Source organism: Chelonoidis abingdonii, chromosome 5 (genome assembly GCF_003597395.2).
Source record: "Chelonoidis abingdonii isolate Lonesome George chromosome 5, CheloAbing_2.0, whole genome shotgun sequence".
NCBI classification, from domain to species: Eukaryota; Metazoa; Chordata; order Testudines; family Testudinidae; genus Chelonoidis; species Chelonoidis abingdonii.
The window spans coordinates 2,939,603-2,952,797 of NC_133773.1; the positions used below are offsets into that span (position 1 = coordinate 2,939,603).

The window sequence follows — 13,195 nt, forward strand, 5'->3', positions numbered from 1 at the left end:
TTACCACTGAATGCAGGAAACGAAAACCAAAGGTAAGTCCTCAGCAAGGGCACTAGAGATGCTCATCGGCAATGCTCCAATGGCAGGGCAGATACCTTTCACGGCAGCAGAGGCCAGACACTAAGGACCATATGGTCAAACGTAGTCACTGATTTTAGGGGCCTCCAGCGTTCAGTGCCCAAGTGGAGCTGGCTTGGCCTGCACATGTAGCCCCAGCAGATGCCCACTGGACCTCCAGGGACCTTCGGTATTTCAGTCTGGGCACCCCAGAGCTCTAGCAGCCAGGCTCACTAAGTGTTGGCCTGTGTACTTAGTGCACCTGGAATCCAAGTCGATGGGAGTAAGAGGTCAGCACCCCCAGCTACCACTAGGTTTAATGGCTGGGGGCTTTTCATGGGCAGGGCTGCCACAGAAGGGTTTGTATTTGCATTTTACCCCATTGCTGGAGTTTATTTTCCTGAAGCTTGTCATCACTTTCAGTAGACCCAACTGGCTCCTTCCTCTTCAAAGCTAGACAGTGTCTGTCAGCATAGCCATGAGACAGGTGGTGTGTGCGACATGGCCTCCACGAGGAGCACTAGGAGACCTTGTGACTGATGCACAATTTTCTCTGGCTTCATCTGAGCTTGGAAGGGGTCACAGATTCCAAGGGTAGAAGGACCATTGTGATCAGTCTGACCCCCATGCGACATAGGCCAGAGACCTCACCAGCCTCCTTCCCAGAACTGGTGGTGGGAATCTTCCGATGGCTATTCCACGTGCACTGTGACCCCTGGATGCTGACTCAGCCACACTGGGCTGCATATTGTGGGGACAGTGCCAAGGATCCCCCTGCTCCAGTTCGCCCACCCAGGAGAGTTTGGGAAGTGGTCCTTGCACCCTGTGCAGGGGACTCCAAGGCATAACTGAGTGCAGCGTGCCCACAGCAAGGCAATTATACACCTGCACATGCACAAACATGGGTGCAGAAGTCCCATAAAAAGTCCTCTAGTTCTTTGCTGAGATGTCAGGGCAGGCAAGCTAGGAAGGACACACTGAGAAAGAAAACAGATTTACCAGCGCTTGTGGTGGAGCTGCGGGTGAATCATACCTGCCATCCCCTCCCTTCTATATGGTATGTGTACGTTCTGTCCCTAAAGGGAAACAAGGATGCGTTAATTAGACAACCGTCAGAACGACACCCAGGCTGGCACACGGCCAGGGGAACTCATTACATCAACAAAGAGCTCTTTGAAGTGCTGCAGCAGCTAGTGAGAAGCCAGGCACAGAGAGGGAAGCCAAGTATCCTCAGCTTCTGTTCTCGCCAGGCTTTGTGTGAGCTCTAGAACCGGTGGGTTTGAATAAGAGCAGATGTTCCTGCCTCGGCGAGCTGAATGCCAAACCTGAATTACCAGCAGTGTGTGTGGCTGAACAGCCAGCCAGGTGACAGTGTGCTGCAGGTTTTTCAGGTACCTGCTTGTCACACACACAGATAGGCTTGTTATCAGGGGCAACCGCCCGCACAGCTACTTAAACAGGCGCATAAGACACTGGATTTTTGAGAACGATACAGTCACTTACAGCTCCAGGTGAGTGCAAACTTTGACTTGAATGCAGTGGCTTTAGTGAGAACCCAGAGTGGAAGTGAGGACTGTCAGGGACTCTGCTGCAGCAAGAGGGAAGCAGAGGGGTGTGGGGATGAGGGCCAGAACTGTACTGGCACCACCCTGCACAGGTACTGGTGGAAGAAAGTGCCCAGGTGCAGAAAGAGGTGTGTAATAGCACCAGGTGTTGCTGCACTTCGCAGTGTTAAAAGGTAGGGAGTTGGCTCTGCTGGCTGTTGTTGCATTCAGATTATTATTTCTTCTGCTTTTACCAGATATTTTGCTATAAATATTGAGCTGCTGAAGCCAGCTGGAGATTAATTAGATGCTGCATGTTACTATTATACATGATCACTGTTTATGTATTAAGGAGCAGATTCTGTCACCTTGTTTACAGTGACTGGTACCATATTGTGTGTGTCACCCCCCCCCCCCACACACACACACAGTTGAGTTCAGAGCCAATGGTAACTGGTGTCAGCAGGACCACCAGCAAAAGTATGGTATGCATTAACAAGAGTAAAGGTGGCAGAACCGAGCCCTGGACCAGGACATGTTGCTGAAGCAGAGAAAAGGACGGACATGCTCTGGGGGCTTTTTCGGCTTTTCACATTTGCCTTTTGGTTGCTAGTGGTTTGTTGTTTTGATCCTCCCAGTGGCAGGAAAAAGGGGATATCTAAAAATAGCCACTTAAACATTCAGTCAGGGTAGAGCCCACTGACAGCTGAGTGATTGTGTTTGAAGAATAGATAGCAGGGAGGTCAGTGAGACAGACCACAGCAGTGGGGGTTAGTCAGTGCTGCTGCAGCTTAGCAAAGCATGAAATATTAAAAAGAGGCCAAACTTCAAGTGACATTTATCGCTCAGTAAATATTGACAGAAGCAGCCACCAGCCAGATATTGCGCATAGCGTTCAAATGACCCAGTAGAGAGGATAGGTGTTGTTTGTAACGGCTCACCAGGGAGCCAGTACAGAACACCATTAACCCTTTGTATGACCATTGTGTATAACGTCCGAGCACCAGAACCGAGATTACTGCTTCCTGTGGTTGAGAGGATTTCAGCAAGGCAGGAAACTATAGCTGGGTTGTACTTAGTTGAAATTGCAATGTTATCTATTGCATAAAGGACGACCCTTTGGCCATAGCTTGCAGGTAGCAGGAGAATTTGGCACTCAGACACTAAGGCCCAGAACCTCAAAGAAATGGAGGCACTTGACTCCCATTGAAATCATTGAGCCTATGATGCTAGGTGCCTTGAAAGCACTTGGCCTGGCTTCAGAGATCCAGTCATTTTTGCTGCTTGCACTCAGGACTGGCTCTAGGCACCAGGAAAGCAAGCACGTGCTTGGGGCGGCCCAGTTCCAGGGGCTTCGTTCCGAACATCCTTTTTGCTTGAGCAGTTGCGCTCTTGGAGCTTGGGGTGGCAAAAAGCTCATGTCCCATGTTCAATAGCTGTGATTCAGTTGGCTGTGGAACCAGGGCTCAATGAGAACCCTACAGTACATTGCTTGAGATGACTCAGGTACTTTGTGAACAATGTGTGTTTGCAGGATGGGGCCCCTTTGGGAGGAAAGATGCTTTATAATGTGGGGGAGGAGGGGGGGGTCAGTTTTGGCCTAACTCTGCTCACCGTGAAGCCAGTGGGAGTTTCAGCACTGACATCCATGGGGTGAGGCCAGCACTGAATGCTCTCGGAAAGCTCACTCCTTAGGGGCTACTTTTCAGCAGTCAGGAGCACTTACCCGCAAGCGACATCACTGGACCCTGCAAAGGCTCAGCACCTCCGGCCCCCAGACCTGATACAAACCTCAGGGTTGGCAATAGGACTCTGCAAAAGTGAGGCAGGGCAGACTGCTCTGTCCACGCTGCTCTAAACTGTTGTTCGAAAGAAATATTTTCAGGCAAACGCACCCCCCAATGGGTGCCGAAGGCCTCTTCAGCATGCAGCATTCTCTGCGTGAGCAGACACAGCGCAGAGGGGCTCTCTCCAGGACCTAGCACCAGCTCAATCTACTTTTCCTCCGGGAAAGCAGTCAGACTGCTGAGTTTGCTGCCAGAGACAGTGCTGCCTTAGCTGAGTAAAGCATGCCCAGGAGGCCGTGTGCCCGGGGAAGGAAGGTTCACCTAGTATTAGGGTTCTGTTCAAAACGGGGGCGGCTCCTGCTGAATGTGGTCTGTCGGCAGCCCCCTCTTGCAGTGCACTGGGAAGGTAGGCGACGTTCGTTGGCTTTAGTGCACCTGGGAGCCCGAGTGAGGGACCCTGGGATACAGAGAGCATTGTAAAGGGGGGTAGGGCAGCAGAGATAGTCTTGGCCCGTGTTCATTGCATAAGGGAGAGGGGTGAACTGTTCCTTTATTTTCACTCTCATGCCATAGAAAGGGAAATGCTCTGACTTTGTTACAAGACTCTGAGGATGAGCTTTTGGTTAAAAAGGGTAAAAGAGGTGGGAAGCACTTTGTACATTAGCTTTTTCCACATCCTCTGTCACTAGGTTGCCTCCCTCATTCAGTAAGGGGCCCACGCTTTCCTTGACTTTCTTCTTGTTGCTAACATAGCTGAAGAAACCCTTCCAGGGCCGCCCGGGGAGGGGGGCAAGTGGGGCTATTTTCCCCAGGCCCTGGGCCCCGCAAGGGCCCCCATGAGAATTTTTCTGGCTCCTAGAGTGGGGTCCTTCACTTGCTCCAGGGGCCCCGAAAAACGCTCATGAGGCCCAGGCCACTGGAACTTCTTCCGCTCTAGATCTCCAGGAAGGACCCCATGCTGCCGAATTACCGCTGAAGACCTGGCACTTTGGCGGCAGGTCCCACTTCGGCGGTAATTCGGCGGTGGGGGGACCCCCACCACGGGTCTTTGGGGCACTTCGGTGGCAGGTCCTGGAGTGGAAGGACCCCCTGCTGAATTACCGCCGAAGCGAGGACCCCTGCCGCCGAAGACCCCAGGCCCCTGAATCCTCTGGGCGGCCCTGAACCCTTCTTGTTACTCTTAACATCTCTTGCTAGCTGCAACTCCAAGTGTGATTTGGCCATCCTGATTTTACTCCTGCATGCCTGAGCAATATTTTTATACTCCTCTCTGGTCATTCGTCCAATCTTCCACTTGTAAGCTTCCTTTTTGTCTTCAAGATCAGCAAGGATTTCACTGTTAAGTGCCAAGCTGGTCGCCTGCCATATTTACTATTCTTTCCACACAGTGGGATGGTTTGTTCCTGCAACCTCAATAAGGATTCTTTAAAATACAGCCAGCTCTCCTGGACTCCTTTCCCCAACATGTTATTCTCCCAGGGGATCCTGCCCATCAGTTCCCTGAGGGAGTCAAGTCTGCTTTTCTGAAGTCCAAGGTCCGTATTCTGCTGCTTGCCTGTTTGTTCTACTGACCTTTCCTTAATTTTCTTTTTTCAGTTTAGTTTTGTGGGGATTTTTAATTACCAGTTTTGATCCATACAGGTATTTTTTATCCCCAAATCAAAAAATTGTATTGACATTTTAAAAAATGTTTTGAACACGTTACAATTTTAAAAGCAAAAAATACTGTTTTAAGCAAATTTGCTGAAAATTCAGCAAACAAAACACTGTTATGTAAACAACGGAATAGCGTTTGCCCTAATTTCTGCAAGATTTTAAGTCATGATGATCTGTCCCATTGGAAATGGAAAAGCCACCTTAGTGCTTACAATGCCACTCACTCCAGGACTTACTCAGTGACACCTGGCCTGTAATGCTTCAGTCATTACAGAGTTACAGAAGAGTCACTTTGTGCATGGTGACCAGCAACAATTCTCCTAGGCTCTGCATACAAGGTATTTATTAGTGGGAGTTTAGACTGACTACACTACAGCTGCGTGGCAAAGATTTGAGAGAACTAATGAAGTGCCAAAGAAATCTGTATTCTTCAGTGCACCTGTCCAGTTTCTGGCCCGTGTTACGGGGAGTCTCTAATCCAACACTCAGAGCTGGACATTATTTTACTGGTGCACAGCCTTGTGAGGCACAAGTCAGTGCCATGGTGCGTGTAGCATGGCCTTGTGACTAGGGCACAGACCTCTGGGCAGGCTGCACTAGTGTGCCCACCTTTGCTAGCACTGATGGTGCTAAATCAGCACTGGAGCAATGGGGGAGAATTTCAGGGAAGCCTCAGGTAGCCTCAACCCCTGTGGGTAGCACAGAACACACGTACACCAGGGAAATAGCTTATCCAACAGCAGAGACCAGGCCACGAGCCGTTTGAAAGCTTCTGCCTTTGGGGTCTCTATAGCCTGTGTCTACACTGCACACTAAGCGCAGGTCTGGGGGACCCAATCTTGGGAATGCAGCATTTCCAAGCCCAAGCTTGAGCCTCCACACTGCATTAGAAAACTGGGTTTACCATTGCTGGAACTGGTCTCACAGCCCTGCTAATGCATCCACACTGCACTGCACTGCCCTACGGACTCGAGTCTGCAGCTAGACCAGCATCCATGCTGCAAAGTGACAGGGCTTGGCCCTGGGTCACACCAGGAACTAGGCTCTGTCTCCCTCCGCAGGGTCCTAAGACCTACATCCTGAGTGTCTGATTCTGTGTGGACCAGAGTGGGGATAGCCTCAAATCTGCGTCCGGGCCTGGGCTTAGTGTGCAGTGTTAACACATGTTTCCAAAGTCGGGGGAGCGCGATCAAAGCCTCAGACTGGGGCTAGTGAGGGAAAGGGAATTGGCAGGCTGAGGGCCACAGACCCTGAGGCCAGAGATCATGGGTGGTGAACACTGAACAGCAGCCCCTGCCGCTCCTCAGCCTGAAGTCATTGCAGGGATATCCCTCCCGTTGGAAACTGCTTTTCCACTGAGCTGCCTCTGGCTCCAGGCACTCACTGGAGAGTGCTAAAAGAAACAAAACAACTATAAAGCTGAACTGGGGAAACAAATATGCACGTGTTAAATTTCATATGCAAATTGGCAGCATAAAATTAACACATTTTAAAGAACGACTGTTTACTGAGACTGTCAGCATGCCCAGGGTTCTGAGCCTATCACAGCTGGCCCCAGCTCTGCCAGGGGAACTTGCACCCCAAGTGGGCTCCAGATCGCCCCAGGGCCACGGTGCTGGGTCCAGCGCTGTCGGCCACAGATGCTCTGCCAGATGAAGGCCCAGAAGGCCGGATTAACCTTTTGTGGGCCTTTTGTGGGTGCCCATGAAGGCAATGGAGCATGGCGTGGGGAGGTTATTCCCCAGGGCGAGGGGCCAGCCAGAGACAATGGGGCATGGCATGGCAGGGCCCTGCCCAATACAAGGGCACTATTTACAAACCAGCAGTTACCAGAAGCACAGTGGCCTGCCCAGCCCGGTGCTGCCAGTATGCCCCTTTCCCTCGGGGACAGGCCCATTCCAAGCCCCCCCACCCAATATCCCCCAATTCCCTATGGTCAGAGCCCCCCTGGACCCACTATGCCCAGCGTCCCCCAGACCCAGCACCCAAATGCACAGCGCCCTGCACACCACCACCCCTGCCCAGCGCCCTCTGCCCACAGCCCCACCATAACTGCCCAGCACCCTCCCTAGAACCCCCACTCCCTAGTGCCCCAACACACACAAATCCTCTCTGCTCTTTCACAGCCCAGCACCCCCAGACTCTCCACAGACCCACTCCCCCAAGCCCTGCCTCCCAGCCTTGCTGGGAGGTGACTGTGTCTGCCAGGCTGAGCTGGCAGTGCAGCCAGGGCCTGGAATTGCTCTGACCCCTTGGGAGTGGCACGATCAGCCAGGCCGGGACCTGCCCCAGCTGGGGTTCCTCAAGATGACCTTGTCGGGAGGGGCTCTGCCAAGCCCTCCATACTGTTTCTTCCCCTCACCTGCCCCCGGGTGGCTGAGACTGGCCAGGCTTCTGCACCAGTCCCAGACAAATCAGCTCTGGGGGACAGGTGGGGCCCCACAGTTGGTGGGAAGCTGAGACTGTCCAGAGCTGGAGGTGCACTGGGGGCTAAGAGACCAGGGGTGGGGCCAGGGGGCAGAGAGGAGGCCTCGGTCAGGCCGGGGGACAGGCCGAGAGGAGCAAGGGGTGTAGGGGAGAGCCATCAGGGGTCTCGGGGCGCAGTGCAAGTGGAGCAGGCCGGGGCCCCTTCTGAGTATGGGCCTGGCTCCATGGAGCCACTGGTGCCATTGTAAACTTGGCTCTGGCCTAGCCTGAAGCAGTGAGATTAGTGACGCTCAACAGAATGTCATGGCAGGATCTGAACACTGAGCAGGAGGGGAGGGCGGCGTTCCAGACCTGGGGCCTGGCAAGAGACGAAGCCGAGGACAGAGAGGCAATAGGGAGGACATGACAGTAGAGACTGGAGGGGGTGGGAGCTGGAGGAAAACACATCTCCCTCCAAACAGCACAGACTACCTGCCCAGGCTGGGCTTGTAGCTGACACACACGTAGGGCAAACCCGGCTAGCTCGCCCTGCGCACCCAAGCAGATACTAGACAGCCGTGCTACATGGAAACCAGCCCTATCTCCGCAGTGGGAGGCTAGAGAGCTGGGCTGTGGGAGGAACCATCACGACTCCGCTGTACGGCGAGGCAGGACAGCTTTCCTTTGGGTGGGTTCCGCCGTGCCCACACCCCACAGAGCTGCAGAACAGCAGACTGCCAGAAATATCTGGTTTTGGAGCAGGTCTGAATATGGGGCAGAGGGACAGATGGACTTTTCCAAACAGCTGGTGGCAGAGGAAAGAGGGATGCAAAGAGCTGGGTCAGCCCCTGTTCTGCCCCTGACTCCCTGGGGCCCTGTGCTCAACACTTACTCTCCCCTGTGTTCCAGCTCCCACCTGTGTAATGAGGCTAACAGTCTGGCCCCGCCCCATGAGGTGTCAGGAGGGCAAATGTATTGAGCAGTGCGAATGCTCAGATTGCATGGGAATGGGGCCTGTATAGGTGCATAGACAGGTGCCTGGCGTCTGGGAGGGAACACCTTGCCCCCTGCTCCTCACCCCACACGACGGAGATGGCGGAGAGGCAGCGATTCCTCTAGGCCAGGGGAATGCCCGTGAAGACCATTACATCAACCTTGTAGCCAGTGGTGCTGGAAGAGTGAGGCCTAGCGGTTGCTTCAGGGCGCTGAGGCTCCAGCCCAGAGTGCCTGGGGCAATGACTGTAGGTGCAGGGGTTACTGGGGGCTGCTCCCTCACCAGGGAAGACCACTCTGGCCTAGCATGGCCAGCACCAGCTTCTTTGGAGAGCCTGCCCTTTTCCTGAGTGCTCGTCTCTGGGCGCACACGGGACACCACCTCCAGGCCGGGGTTGGAATTGGCCCTTCCCTGCTCCTTCCAGTTCAGCCAGAAGCATCGGGGTTTCCAGCCCGCTCCCTTGCTGGATCGCGGCAGGGAACTGGCCTTCGGCAAACAACACCGGTGGCCAGTGAGACAATTCCAGGCATTGGGATGGACTCAGCCAGCCTGGCAAATCCAGTACTCAGGTACTTGCAGGACCATTTACTGCTTTCTAGCCCCACAAGGCAGTTACAATCAGCCGGGTTGTCCTTTGCTTGCCAGCCTAAATTTCAGCCTATGACGGCTATTTTAATTAAGGAGCCTACATCCAGATTTAGGTTTCCAGTTTGGGGCCACTATCTTTTCGCACAAACACCACATGTCAAAGCTGCGGCAGGTCTGTGTCTACACTGCAGTCAGGAGGTGCGACTACAGCATGTCTACACATACCATATCTAAGCTCCCATTGATCTAGGGCAAGTGGCTCAACTACACACCCAACTCCCGAATGGCGCTAGCCGTGCCCCTGCCCTTGCTGCCATAGCTTCACTGCTATCATCACTTGAGCCGCCTTGAAGCTAGCTAGATCCAAGCTGGCTTGGGTATGTCTACATGTGCTGCCTCCCCACTGCCAGGTAGGAAAACCTCCTTACCTGAGGAGGTTGTGAAGGCTAGGACTATAACCGGGTTTAAAAAAGAACTGGATAAATTCATGGTGGTTAAGTCCATAAATGGCTGTTAGCCAGGATGGGTAAGGAATGGTGTCCCTAGCCTCTGTTTGTCAGAGAATGGAGATGGATGGCAGGAGAGAGATCACTTGATCATTGCCTGTTAGATTCACTCCCTCTGGGGCACCTGGCATTGGCCACTGTCGATAGACAGATACTGGGTTAGATGGACCTTTGATCTGACCCGGTACGGCCGTTCTTATGTTCTTATGTTTATCTCTCGACTGCATGCTCTGTTGGAGTCACTCAGATTTCTATGCAAAGTACTCCACATTGCTGATCAGGCAGGACGACACTGGCTTTCCTGTAGCTGGGTGCTGGAGGACGCAATAGAAAAGCATGCTACTTATTTCGTTTGTGTGGGTCACTAGTGAGGGAGTGGCAGTAATTAAGTTTGCACAAGCAATGATGTCCTATTCCTCTCATTAGGTAAGCGAATTGTTTGGTCATTCGTTTGTTTTGTAACGAGGAGAAATGAGCTGGTCCCACCCATTTCACACATCAGTACATCAGAGCCATGTGGGTGGTTACTGTCCTGCAGCATTCTCGGACACAGGAAAGAAGCTCTGTGTTTGAGCAATGCATTTTACCATCAGTGTTCAACCAATGAGTCATGTGATGGTGGAGGTTGCACAGCTGGGGCACAGTGTTATTTATAACTACTTTCCATATTGCCAAACAATGATTTCACTAGCAAATGCTGCCTTCTGCAGAAGTGGCTCCAACAGGAGTTTCCAGACAGGGTGTTGGCAGCAGAAAGGTCAAAGGGTATTGAGATAGAGGGTAGCATTTCAAAAGACCCTCTGTGACCAGGGCCGGTGCAAGGATGTTTTGCACCCTAGGTGAAACTTCCACCTTGTGCCCTCCCCCGTCCCCGAGCCCCCGCCGTGAGGTGCCCCCTGCGGCAGCTCCCCCCCTCCACCCTGAGGTGCCCCGCGTGGCATCTCCCACCCCCCACCCTCTGCCCTGCCCTGAGGCACACCCCCAACCCCAGTTCACCCCTGCTCCGCCTCCATCCCGAGCAAGCCATTGCTGCTTCACTTCTCCTGCCTCCCAGGCTTGTGGTGCATAAGCTGATTGGCGCCGCAAGCCTGGGAGGCAGGAGAAGTGAAGCAGCTCACCCTTGCTCCACCTCCTCCCCCAACACGCCGTCTCTGCTTCACTTCTCCCGTCTCCCAGGCTTGCAGCGCCAATCAGCTTAGGGGCGGGGAGTTCCCCTGCGTGCTTCCCCATCCCCCTTACTTGCTTCAGGCGGCCCTCCCGGCGCTCCCCTGCCCCAACGCCCTCCGCCTAAATGCTGGCAGTGACAGGGGCAGGCAAAGATCCAGCCGTCGCAGTCACTGCCAAAGAAAATGCCGCCTCCCAAATCCTAGTGCCCTAGGCGATCGCCTGGGTCGCCTAAATGGTTGCACCGGCCCTGTCTGTGACTTACAAGCATTTGCCCTGTTTTCAGAAATGACTTTGGCAGTTAGGAGTCATAGTCCCATCGGCTTTCAATAAGACCTTGGCACTTTAGAGACTATGACTGTCAGCCTCGAGAGAGCCGCCCTGGTTTGTGGGCCTGGGGGGTTGTACCAAGTCCTTCTGGGACATGAAAATAAAGCTGCTACAGGGCGTTCCTGAGAGCAATAGCTGGTGACAAAGCAGGATACAAGGTTTGATTCTGAAGTCAGAATCTGCTGCCTTTTCACAGCAAGTTCAAGCCAGATCTTCGTTGTGTTTTGGAGAAGGGGAGTAGGAATGGGGAGGGTGGAATTTCCACCTCCACAAGTACACCTGTGCCTGGAGACCATTTTTCCTCAGCTGGTGGAGCAGTCAGCTGTCCATGACTCTAATCCAGGCCAGCTCCAATGAGATGCCATGGGGACCTTTCTCGAAACGTGTGGCTCTAGCCTCCCTCTCTCCCCCATTAAAACCTTAGTCATGTCCATCTTTCAAGAACTTAACGTTTAAATTCCCTGGTCACCATTGCAGGCAGTTCTTCCCCATTTCCCAGCACTCAGAGTCTGTGGGAACAAGGAACCGCGCACACCTTTTATTTGGGAAAAACACAGTCACTATATATTTACCTGCAATAAAATGAGCAAAACCCAAGCTGTCCAGTTCTGGTCACTGGTGTATAGAAAGGATGTGGAGAGACGAGCAACAAAGATGATCAAAGGGATGGAATGCAGCCATACGAGCAACGGCTGAAGGAACTGGGTATGTTTAGTTTGGACAAGAGGAGATTAAGGGGGAGATATGAAAGCTGTCTTCAGATACTTGAAAGGCTGCCATAAAGAAGATGGAGAGAAGTTGTTCTCTCTTGCCACAGAGGGCAGGACAAGAGGCAATGGGATCAAACTACAGCACAGCAGATTTAGATTAAAGCTCAGGAAAAACTTCCCAACTGTCAGAACAGTAGGACAATGGAACAGATGCCTATGGAGGTTGTGCAAACTCCTTCACTGGAGGTTTTCAAAAGGAGGCTGGGCAGAGCTACCTGTCTCAAATGATTTAGACACAATAAATCCTGCATCTTGGTAGGGGGTTAGATTGACCCAGGCTGTCCCTTCTAACCCTTGGTTCTATGATCACACTCCACAATCCCAGTTATTAGGTGTCCTGCTTGTTGAGGGCCCACATCCATCTAAAAGCTCACTCACAGATCCCATTAGGCCCAGTGCTGATCAAGTGGGCACTAGGAGGCGACTCTCAGCCAGGCTTCTCTGTACCAGCAACACCCACCCCACCAGGTCTCCTGCTGTTCTGTGACTGTCTCAGCCAGTTCAGCTCCTTCCCCGGCACTCAGGGCACACATGATGTTCAGTTCTAGCTCTGTCGCCATTGCGCAGGCCCCACGAAGTTCATCTCGGCCACCGGGAAGCCCAATGCAGTGAAGACAGCCCTATGAAGGGTTCAGGGTCCCCAGGCAGGGCCGGCTTTAGGGCAATTCCCTGGATTCCAGGGAATTGGGCCCCGCAGTGTCCAGAAGAGGGGTCCCGCACCCTCAACCAAAGTGCCGCCGGAAACAGCGGGAATCGATTGAGCTGCAGCCGAATTGCCGCCGTCTTTGGTGGCATTTCGGCAACAGCCCTTTCGAATCAGGCCCCGCGTTACCTAAAGCCAGATCTATCCCCAGGTACAAAACCCAGAGCCAGGCAGGACTCCTGATCAAACCACTTCCCTTTCCAGCACAGCCCCTCTCTTCCTTTCGGAAGCATGCATTCCCAGCCTATCAAACCACATACAACCTGTCAGCTCAGGGTGATCCACTTCCTACTGGGCGTATCTTGCACAATTCAAATGTCTTTTCATAACCAGCCATGTTAACAAACTGCTGTCATTCCTAGAAACAGAATACAAACAGATTCCAGACAATGCAACACCACACACCATAGAATCATAAAATCATAGAATATCAGGGTTGGAATGGAACTCAGGAGGTATCTAGTCCAACTCCCTGCTCAAAGCAGGACCAATCCCCAACTAAATCATCCTGGCCAGGGCTTTGTCAGGCCTGACCTTAAAAACCTGTGAGGAAGGAGATTCCACCACCTCCCTAGGTAACCCATTCCAGTGCTTCACCACCCTCCTAGTGAAAAAGTTTTTCCTAATATCCAACCTAAACCTCTCCCACTGCAATTTGAGACCATTGCTCCTTGCTCTGTCATCTGGTAC

General features: G+C 52.8%; 1 protein-coding gene across 1 annotated transcript in view; it reads left to right on the forward strand.

Annotated features, from left to right (window-relative positions):
- Window positions 1-1,217: 1,217 nt before the first annotated feature.
- The window catches only part of HOPX (HOP homeobox), a 30,627-nt gene continuing 18,649 nt past the window's right edge, over window positions 1,218-13,195 (forward strand). Inside the window, exon 1 of the mRNA XM_032784989.2 lies at window positions 1,218-1,568. The gene's annotated coding sequence lies outside the window, so the exon portion shown is untranslated. The remainder of the gene's footprint in view (window positions 1,569-13,195) is intronic.